The sequence below is a fragment of the Notamacropus eugenii genome, chromosome 1 (genome assembly GCF_028372415.1).
Source record: "Notamacropus eugenii isolate mMacEug1 chromosome 1, mMacEug1.pri_v2, whole genome shotgun sequence".
NCBI classification, from domain to species: Eukaryota; Metazoa; Chordata; class Mammalia; order Diprotodontia; family Macropodidae; genus Notamacropus; species Notamacropus eugenii.
Window position 1 is genome coordinate 26,047,947 of NC_092872.1, and position 11,593 is coordinate 26,059,539.

The 11,593-nt window shown below is 36.7% G+C and overlaps 1 long non-coding RNA gene across 1 annotated transcript; it reads left to right on the forward strand.

Moving 5' to 3' along the window:
• Positions 1-451: 451 nt before the first annotated feature.
• Positions 452-4,451, forward strand: LOC140522477 (uncharacterized). The gene is made up of 3 exons (XR_011973354.1): positions 452-559; positions 3,421-3,508; positions 4,111-4,451. It is a non-coding gene; the product is annotated as an uncharacterized lncRNA (long non-coding RNA).
• The last annotated feature ends 7,142 nt before the right edge of the window (positions 4,452-11,593 follow it).

Below are 11,593 nucleotides of genomic sequence, written 5' to 3' on the forward strand. Positions count from 1 at the left end.
GAAACATCCAGCATTTGTCTTTTAGAAAGCTGGACATGTTCTGTTCTGTTTGACTATGAGTGTAAAGTAAATACAAAGTTCCATTATTCCAGGTCACAGACTACTAGGAGTCACTTAAATTTTTCCAGATACACATTTCACAAGTTACTTTTGATGAATAAAAATTTAAAAGAAACTATTGTTTTTGGCTGAGCTTGTGCAAGCCAAATATGCTAGTGTACTGTGGCATTTACCCTAAGATATTGCTTTCCTACTTTATTTTGGATGTCAACATGACCTGTAAGGAAAGGGAGTGAGAAAGCCAAATTATGTTGTGTGTTGGAAAGATGGGGGTGAGGGGGAGAGAATCTGATTTACTATTCAGATGTTTAGGAGGTCCTCACATTCCTACTTTGATATCAGAAATGTCTTTGGAATAGCTTTAAGTCAAGAGCTTAAATGTTTAGAAAGTGTGTCCATCTACAATGTCCAGAGACAGAGGCCAGAGAAGCAAGCTAAGAAGGGACAGCAGATGGAATGAGAAGAGTGGAAAGATCCCTGAAAGACCTGTTTCACTTTGGTGAGGTTTTATTTAATGCCTTCCAACCCTCTGTACTTCCCTTTCTCCTTCAACTACTTTTGTAAAATCTCCCCCTTCTCCTTCGATCTCTTCTCTTCTTAGACTCCATAGATAATTGAAATAGTTTTCTGGGCTGGATTAGACCAATAACTGTAGGCAGTCTTTGTTATGGTAATCTTGTCCCAAAGGTGTTTTCATTGTTTATATGAAAAAAATCCACTTGTTTAACTAACTAATTCATATACAAAAGAATTTAGGTCTTCTACAGGAAAAGTACTCCTATCCATGTGCCTGAGGTGCATGGGGACTGTGCCCTGCTGTAAACTGAATGTTATCCATATATAGAAAAAACCCGGATCTCAGAAGCCATTAAAGGAAGACAAACTGTCTCTCTATGCTTTTACAGAGACAAAGCTTCTTCTTCCAATGAATGTATACTTACAGTTATCATTTGGATCTTTGACTTTTGAAAGACACAACTCAGGTCCCAATATGAAAGGAGTTGATCTCCACCAGTCTTGTATGGACTTTGCATTTATTTGTTTATGGGGCAGCTAAATGGCAAAGGTGGATACTTAATACAGTGTTTGACACATGGCAGGTACTTATTAGCGCTTGTTTCTCTCCTTGTCCCCACCCCCCAATTTCCTTCATCTTACAACTGCACTATGACTTTTGGGATACCCAACAGTATGTAAGTTCCTTAAGGAAAGGGACCAATTTTCTTTTCTTTTTGAATCCCCAGCATCTAGTTATAGTGTCTTGTATTTGAAAGCTTTTTTATTATCATCAATAAGCATTTGTTTTTAAAATTTTCGATTTGCTACTAAGAAAACACAATAAAAAAGAAAAAGAAACATAAACTTAAATATAAAATAAGAAAAAAACATGCCATGTACACAGAAGAATGCAAGAGGATTCAAAATATATAGCAATAAATTTTCATTTCAAGAAAACCTATGTAATAAATACTATGAAAGGCTCTTAGTAAATGTTGAATTGAATGTTTACTCCCATTGACCAGGAGAGGATATAAAATAATTAACATACTTCTTGGGGGCCTATTATCCTAAGGCACTGTACTAAGCAGTGTGGGACTAAGAAATCTAAGACGAATTTCATGTTCCCAGAAAGAGGTGACTTATAATCTAGTGTACAATCTAGATAGAGGCTTTGATTGATTTACATAGACTGCTGAAGGGATTTACCTTCTCTGTATATGGGGAAGAAATGACTGCTAAGTTGTTCTAACGAGCTGTATGAGGAAAATAAATTTTTCACATTAAAAAACAATACCTAAATTCTTTGAGAAGTTATAATTTCATTAATGTAGATCATAACCCCTTTGTACAGTTTTGGAGATTTGTTGGAACTAACACATTCAAGATCCTAAGGGCCCCTGGTGATGTCTCTCTCAATTTCGGTTGGTCTTTAGACTATGAACAACACATAGTGCATCTATAAGTCATACTAAAAACCTTTTTATCTTGAATAGGACTTCTCAGAGTATACATTCTGCTAGCCTAGACTCTGAAAGCTTAGTCACCTCTATGTCAAGATGAAGCAAAAGGATGTCAGTTGTTTTAAAGGGTGGGCAGAAATTTGAAAAACAAATCCATAGGAGGAAGTATATTCCAGGTTTAGAAGACACAGCAAACAAAGGCATGCTTAGAGATGGAATAGGCATGTTCAAGGGACAGAACGAAGCGATCCAGGTTGACTAGAATACAGAGTACATAATAGAAGACAGGAAAATAAGGTTTTAACACTTTTAATTTTTTAAAAAGAAATTAACTTTCCTTCCAAAATTGGAGATTCTCCTTTACTTCTGAGAAAGATGGCATCCTCTTTCCTTTTCATTTCTGGAGACCCCTCCAGTCCCAAAGCTCATTGGTATAAGACTCTCTCCTCATTGATGGAGATCAATGTCCCATACCTACGTGAGGAAGGAAGAGTTACCAAGAACTTGAGAGAGGAGAGCTCTTCAATTGACTTCAAGTAGATTCTGGCCCTTCCAGCACTTTGATCCACAATTGCCCTGGGGGCTTCCTGTTTTGAGAGGGAAGATGGAAGAAACAAAATCAATTTCCAGTTGCTGAAAAACAAATACTCTGGAAAGACATGAAAGGAACTCTCAATTTCCATCACATTCCTTTTCCCCAGTTTACTACTCTACAGAGTCTGGGAAACTTCCCCTTGGGTGAGATCTAGGATTCTCTTGGTTGAGCTGAATTACCCTATTCCAAATGGCAAAGCTCCTTGACTCTTTATTGTGTGGTATACATTCCCCCATGTATGTTTTTTCTGACTTCTGTTTTGCTACCAATTTCGATAAATGGGTTTTCTTTGACAATTGCTATTGTGTGTTCCTTGTAGAACTGGTATTTGGACAGAAAGGGATCAAGCTTCAGATACAGAGCTTGCAGTCTTCCATTCCCTCTCATTTAATGAAACAGAGATGACAAGCTAGTTTGAACCTGAAAATAACATCCACTAGATTATTAATATTTAAGGAAGCAGATAGATATAACTCTAGCCTGGTAACCCCCTTCCTCTGAGGAAAGCAAAGCGGTGACTTTGGCCCCCACCTTTCTTCTTTCCCTCTTGGCAGGGAATAAAGTCTCCTCTGGAAAAAGGTAGGAAGAGAAAAGGTTACAAATGTCTATTCTATCTCTCTTTGAGCAACACAAAGACACCCCTATACCACATGTGGGGAGAGCCTTCACAACATATATGCCTTACTACACAATTGAGACTTCATACACTCCTCCTCACTTCCCTTTGGTTCCAAGAACTTACTTATCACTTTGGTCCACTGGCTGTAGAATGAGGGTTTTATTTATTTCTTCGTACCTATCCAGAATCCCTCGGATGAGGAGTGGGGAAGGAGACAAAGTACACGAAAAAAAAAACAATCAAAATGCAAAAGGGAACAGACTATCCAAGTGGGTGAGTACTTTGGGATAGATCTTGGGCTCGAACTAGAAAAGGAAGAAAATTTATCAGCTTAGCAGAACAGGAAAGGTCCAAATCTAGCAGTGAGTAGAGTGCTGGGAAGTCAGAAACACCCAAGTCTGAATTCTGCCTGATACTTCCTAGTTAATGTGACCTTGGACAAGTCACTAAATGGCTCTTTGCCTCAGTTTCCTCATCTGCAAAATGAGAATCATAAAAATAGCATCTACCTTCCAGGGCGGTTGTGAGGATAGAATGAGATAATATTTGTCAATTGCTTTGCAACCCTAGAGTGCTATAGAAAATGCAAGTTACTATAATTATCATATTCCATCTCCTTTCTTTATGCTTAGGCATAGGCTGGACTTCATGTCTGAAATGGTCTCCCCTCTTGCATCCCGCTCTTGGAAAACCAAACTTCTTTCAAGGCTCATGTCAAGTAGCCCCTTCTATAAGAAGTCTTTTCTAATTTCCAATGTCTTTCGGACTCCTCCCACCCCCAAATTATTCGATATATAGTTGATATTTACTTTGTGTGTGCTGTTTCCCCTGGAAAAATATAAGCTCTTATTTCAATTTTGTCTCCCTATTCACAGAATCTCGCCCAATGCCTCAGATGCCTCATCACAGGATAGAGATGACCCTGAGTTCCTAGAGGTTATGCCAGTGGAAAAGAAGCTCCAGAAGGTTCTGCCATGCTAAAAAGACTTTTGAGTGTGGCCCCAGCAACTGACCTTATCTATTTTCTAAAGATCAGTTTAAGAGGTACACCACCATTTGATATAATATCACCTACTATTGTCCAGGGCAACCCATGAAAAATGGGAAATTGATCTTGGTCCATCTTCCATTCCTCTTTCTGCAAAGTTGGAGCATGATAGAGAAATAAATTAACATATGTTTTGCTTTATAAAATAATAAATTTTGAAATCTGAAAGTGCTAATACCTCTTTATTTTTCCTTTTTTTAATTGTTTCCCCTGTTATGCTAGAATTTTTGTTCCTGCAAATGAATTTTATTTCATTTAGCTCTGTAAAATATCTCCTTAGTACTTTGATTGTCATAGGATTAAGTTAATTTTGGCAACATTTTCATTTTTTATTATATTAGCATGACCTAACCATGAACACTGAATATCCCTCCCTTTATTTCTTTAAGGAGTGTTTTATAATTATATCTATAAAGATCTTGAGTGTGTTTTGGTAAATTAACTCCCAGTTATTTAATAGTTATTTTGCATGGGGTTTTCCTTTCTGTTTTTCCCTCCTGGATTGTCTTGTTGCTAAATAGCAATGCTTTTGATTTTTTGTGGATTTATTTTGTATCCTGCAACTTTACTGAAGCTATTAATTATTTAATTTGGTTTCTTTATGAATTCTCTAGTATTTTCCAAATAATCATCATGTCAGAAAATAGGGGTTTTGACTCTTCTTTGCCTATTTTTATGTCTTTAATTTCTTCCTCTTATTTTATTGCCTTTGCTGCTATAAGATGTAAGGTGGAGATTTAGTTCACACCTTCCATCATCCCTATAGTTTGTAGAGTCACAGGAAACTAAGAGTAGATAACAGAGATAATGACGTATTGTTTTAAAAGGTGTCAGTAACTGGTGATCCCTCTACAAAGTGTGAGTACCTTTCTGAGTGAATCAGGAGTATTTGGCTGCCAAAAATGTATTGTGTCTTTCAGGCTTTTAAATCACTAAGTCTTGGAGAAAACTGAGGAGTTCAAGTGAGCGGTGAGGTGAGGAACATCCTTACAAATGGGAAGGAGGGAATTTTACTCTCATTATCCTATCTAACTTAGCTTTTAGCAATAGAACTAAGAGAAGAGGAGACATTCCATCCAGCAGGTAAAAAAGTCAATTCAAGTGATTTAGAGGCACAAATGAGGGAACAAAGAGGCGTACTCTGAACAAACGTGGATATAGAAAGTCAGTAACTTAAAGCAGCTGTGAGGAGCAGGATCTCTAGCAGCAGAAATGAAAACTGACTATGGAAAGAAGAGAACCCTAACTCATTTGAGCTGCAGAGAGGAGCAAACCCTGCGAGTCCAGCTGAGCCTCCTACTTAACTGAGACATGGTGCCCAAAAGGGAGATTTGTGAGAAGAAAGGACTTTCATGCTCTACAATGCTGTACCTGTAAGTTTCCATGGCCACATGTGGTCCTTCCATATGTGCTTTGTACTCTGTGCCCACTCTTCCCACAGGCACTCTATTTGTGGGATAGTGCACTCCAGGTTTATAGAAGGAATGTTTTTGTACACTATTTTTATCATGACAACTTAGTAAATACTGAAAACCAATTGTCTACTGGCTAATTGTTAATAGGAAGCTCCCGGGTGGGAGCTGTCGAGCTGTCATTTTAGGAGTAGCTAACCATGACGTAAACTAGTATTGATCACCCTCTGAGGAGGGAGCCCAGAGTGCTATATTTATATTTCTAAACCTAACACATAATGGGAAGAGGGGGGCATTTTGCTTTACTCCTGTATTTATTGTGAAAGCTTCTCAAGTTTCCCTCTTGCATATAATACTAGCTTTTTGGTTTTAGATAGGTTGTCAACTGTTCAATCTTTTCAATCTTGTCGGACTTTTCCTGTCCCCATCTGGGATTTTCTTGGCAAAGATACTGGAATGGTTTGCCATTTCCTTACCCCTTTAGATTGATACTTTTTTTTATCATATTAAAGTGCTTATTGATTAATTGGTATACTCTAAATATTTTGACTAAATTTTTACCTATAATAGCTATATGCATGTGTAAATAAAGTGCCACGAGAGTGAACCAGTCAAAACATAAACATTGCAGTTATGTGACAGGAGACTAAAATTGGTAATGAGAGTAAAGAGGAGTGAACACTTATAAGAAATGTAGACAGAATTGGCATGACTTGGCAACTGGTTGATAATGAAAGATTAGGGTAAAGGGAAGGGTCAAAGACAATGCCTAGGTTCTGAATATGGGGCACTTCAAAAATGGTTTTGCCACTGAAAGAAATAATCATAACAGAAGAAGAACAAGACGGTAAGCATGTTTAATTTAAGGTGTTCATGAGACATCAAGGTAGAGATGTCCTGTAGGCAGCCAGGGACTGGAGCTAAGAAGAGAGTTGGACCTATCATTTTGTAAATCATTGTCATAAACATTGTTGCTGAAGTTGTGGGGGTTTGTGAAATTAATAAGGAGAGATGGTCATAAGAAGAGAATCTGTTCAAGGACAGAATCTTGGGGACCATCCATCTTAAGGGGGTGAAAAAAAGGCTTAGAGCTAATGAAAAAAACAAAGGAGTGGCTAGAAAGGTAAGAGAAGAATGAGAAAAGTGCGATATCTCTGAAGCCAAATAAAAAGTTATTATGTTATTAGTGTTGTATCTCCTAAGATTTAAAATAACCAGCAGTTTCCAGATGATAATACTGGCAAATAGTTCACCGCTGAATAATATATGTTCCATCCAAAAAATGTAATTGTTTAGCATGGTTGGATTTGGATGGATTTTGTCCTAAGGAACTACACCCATAAAATATACATATTTCAACAGTGACACTTTGGTTTTGGTTGGATCCATGCATAAAATAAAATGAAGTAAAACAGATAAAAGATGTCCAGTAACACTCAAGATCCAAAAACAATACCACTAAGTTTCTTTAAGCATTTAAAATAGATTTAACTGTGAATTTTTTAAGAATCATGGAATAAAAAAAATCCATCCTTGATAAAGGTGGTAAACGTTGAATACTTTGATGATCTCACTCAGAAATAATTACAGTAACTCAGATATAGCATCTTAAGATTTGAAAAGTGCTTTCCTTCCATAAAACCTGTGAGAGAGTTAACATGAGTATTATTATCCCCATGTTACAGATTAGGAAACTGGGACCATGAAAGGTTAAATAACTTGCCCTTAGTCACATAGCTAGAGTTCCTGTTTGAAGCAGGATTCAAACTCGTCTCCTGACACTAACGCCCAGCACTCTAGGTACTACTCCCAGATTCTAGAGATTGCTATAAATGTGTAAACTTTTAAAAATCTCATTGCACAGTCCAGTTTATTGAAATTAGCTTGTTCTTGGAATCTTCATGTTATATATGACTTCCCAAATTACTTTTAGTTAAGTCTATGCTAGAAAAATCAAGGAAAGACTAGTCATTAATAAAAATGAAATTAATTGTCAAGTGAAATATGCATATGATGGAGGAAAAAGTATCTTCTTCATATTAATTATGTAGATAATTGATCTAATTCGCCTTTCTACCTTGGTTATATACTACAGGCCTGGCCCTCTGACAAAGGTTTTAACTATCAAGCAAATTTAACACTTCAGCTATTTACTGTGTCTTAAATCTGACCATTTTGGAGTCTCTTCAAGTGAGCCAGATGAGAAGCTACTTAATTAGGATTTTAATTATTTTCTTGCATTCTGATAGTATCTGTGCGTCACTGAGAAGCAGCTTGGTTCTGCAGTTTCTCAGCTGCTAACACGGTTCCCTAAGGCGGTGTTTGTTGTAAATTCCCAGCTCCAGGGAACACAAGATAGATACTGCATACTGCATTGTAGGGTGGTAACTCAGTCAGGCCAGCCTGAATGCTGTGGTCTGAACTCCACCATCTCAGTGGGATGTAACTGTCTCAGTTCAGTAGGAAGAAGCCAGTGTATTTTGGCCTTGGAATCATGTTGTATCTTTGAACTTCTCTGCGTTCCTACAGTGATTGAGTTCTGAGTAAGATCATGTAGTTAGAGACTCTAGCTTTTAACTACACTTTGAGAAAAGTGTGTGTGTGTGTGTGTGTGTGTGTGTGTGTGTGTGTGTGTGCAAAGTCCACATAATGGAATGACAGATATTTTCCACTAATAAAGCTGAAGTTGAGAATGCAAAATTAACTTCATTAGAAAAACTACTTCTAGCCAAGATGTGACAAATAAATTCTCCCTTAGGCATGATGAGATTGCAGGAAGCATGCATTGTTAAAGAAAGAAGCTATGAGTTTTGGACATTTTAGTTTATGTCACACGGAAATCTGCCAGTGGGTTTCTGTGACGGAGCTCTGTTTACATTTTTTAAAAACTGTTAAGTAGTTTTTAAAAAAAAACTGTTACAGAGTCAGAGTTCTTAACTTTTTAGGGGTACCATGGACCCCTTTGAGAGTCTGAACACTTCTTAGAATCATGTTTTTATTTTTATTTTTTGACATTTTATTTTTTCCCAATTTTTTCCAATGTAAAGACAATTTTCAATATTCATTTTTTTTAAAATTTGGGGTTCCAAGCTTTCTCCCCCACCACCTTCCCCCTTCCTAAGATGGTAAGCATATGCACAGCAACGACCACAGTGTGTGAGAGTTTTTTCTGGTAGACTTGGAATTTTGTAATAACGCAAGAACTTCTTATAAAAAAAAAAAATCCCAAAGGTGGTTCTCAAGGCAAAATGCCTTCCACACTCAGAGAAAGAAATATGGAAGTCATTCACAAAATGTAGCAGATCATGTCTGTGTATGTGTATGTGTTTGTGTATCATGTTTTGATTTGTTATATGATTTCTTTCATTTATTTTAGTCTGACTACATAGCATGACTATAGTGAAAATATACTCAATAGGAAAGTGTATGTAGAACCTATACAGAATTGTCTGCAGTCGTGGGGAGGGAGGGGGGTAGTGGGGGGTAGGTGTGGGGGGGATAAAATCTCAATTGTATGGCAGTGATTGTTAAACATTAAAAAATAAAAAAAATAAAAATAAAAAAATAAAAATAAAAAAATAAAAAAAAAAGATGGTAAGCATAGAATCATGTTTGTAAGTAAACATTAAAAGTACACAGAACTACAAAGGAAAACAATCATATGAAATTGCAGCTATAGAAATATTTTAAAGAAAACAAATCATAAATCCTAGCTTAAGAATCCTGGACATGGAGGGTGGGAGTACAGGATTTGGATAAATCATCTAACCCCCTCTGAGCCTTATTTTCCTCCTCTATAAAATGGGAACAATAGTATGTATAGTACCTGACTCACTGTGTCTTTGTGAAGTGCACATAAAACATAAACATAAAACGTAAAAATGTTTTTACAAAACATTAAAGCACTATATATGGATATCAGTTTGTATTATTAATTTAAGACTATCAATTAGGCAATAGCCCCAAAGTTATGGTATATGAATGTAATGGAATACTACTGTGCTAAAAAAATGATGGACATAGTTTCAGAAAATCTTGGGAAGACTTAAATGAACTGATTCAAAGCGAAGCAAGCAGAATCAGGGGAACAATCTATACAGTAGCAATGATATTGTAAAGATAACCAACAATGAAGGACTCAGTCATTTTAATCAATACAATGATCCACCACAACCCCAAATGATTCAAAGGGCTTTTGTGATTTAAAAAAAAAAAAAAGCTTTTTATAAGCTCTAAAGATTGTATAAAATATATGGAAACCATTATTTTTATAAATCACCATCAGAGGTTTGGCTACTGTGTGACTGTTTTTCTAGTCTCAGTACCTCATGATAATGCTAAGACATGGAGAAAGCAACAATGGACCTTTAAGGTATTGAAAGATGGTGATGACAACGATGATGATGATGAATCCTCAGGAAAATTATACTGACCTTTGCCAGGGAATTCATACACCCAAGCCAAAATTTTCATTGGTTACATAGAGTAATAAGAATTCATATTTATGATTTACAAAGCATTTTCCCATTTAACCCCATCAGTTAGATAGTGCATGTAATTCTGTTCCCATGTAATGGACAAAAACTGATGCTCAGAAAGGTCATGTAGCTAGTCAGATCTGAGACTTAGATCCAGATCTTTTGATTCCAAGTCTAACACTCCTTCTTCCCCACAATATGGTGGTAACTGAATTCTGTGTCTCCATGCACTATCATATACTGATTGGAGGGAAAAAATTAATGTAATTTGAAAGGCCAGCAGGCCTTCTGGGAAGCCCGTAGACAGCATGGCACCAAGCCCCAGAGACAACTGCAGGTCTCTAATTATTAGTAATAGTCAACCTTCTGTGTAGTGCCAGGTTTGGATCTGCCAAAATATCATATCCAAATTTCTGGAGGAGTTTCATGAGCTCCATCTATCTCAGAGCCAAACTTTACTCATTCAGTGGTAAAACTAGACAATCTATCAACTGATAAAACAGAAATGTCTAGTTCCCTAGTGTTGAAGTACATTCATTGTAAAAATCACTCTACTAGGCTAGAAAGGTAAAGCATACTTAGATAAGAGCAGGTTATTAAAATCTTTGGGGAACTACAGGGTAAAGGAGTCAACAAAAGGAACACTTTAAGGCTAAGCTAAAGCTTTTTTTAAATGTGTTTCATAGGGATTGGTTTCATGGTATTTTAAAATTGGAATGGAATTTAGAAATCATCCTCTCCAACTCCCTCTTTCCTTTGCTCCTTCCCAACTAAGGAAACTGATGCCTCAGGAAGTTGTGATCTTTCCCCAAAAATAAATGGTCAAAGGATATGAACAGGCAGTTTTCAGAGGAAGAAATTAAAGATATCCATAATCATATAAAAAATGCTGTAAATCACTTTTGATTAGAGAGATGCAAATCAAAACAACTCTGAGGTACCACATCACACCTATCAGGTTGGCAAACATGACAAAACAGGAAAATGGTAAATGTTGGAGAGGATGTGGGAGAGTTGGAACACTAATTCTTTGCTGGTAGAGCTGTGAGCTCATCCAACCATTCTGCAGAGCAAATTAAAACTATGCCCAAAGGGCTACAAAATTGTGCATATCCTTTGACCCAGCAATACTGCTTCTAGGACTGTATCCCCAAGAGATCATAAAAATAGGAAAGAGTCCCACATGTACAAAAATATTTATAGCAGCTCTCTTTGTAGTGGCCAAAACCTGGAAATCAAGGGAATGCCCATCAATTGGGGAATGGCTGAATAAATTATGGTATATGAATGTAATGGAATACTATTGTGCTATAAGAAATGATGAACAAGAAGACTTCAGAGAGACCTGGAAAGACTTATATGATTTGATGCTGAGTGAAAGGAGCAGAACCAGGAGAACTTTATGCACAGCAATGACCAC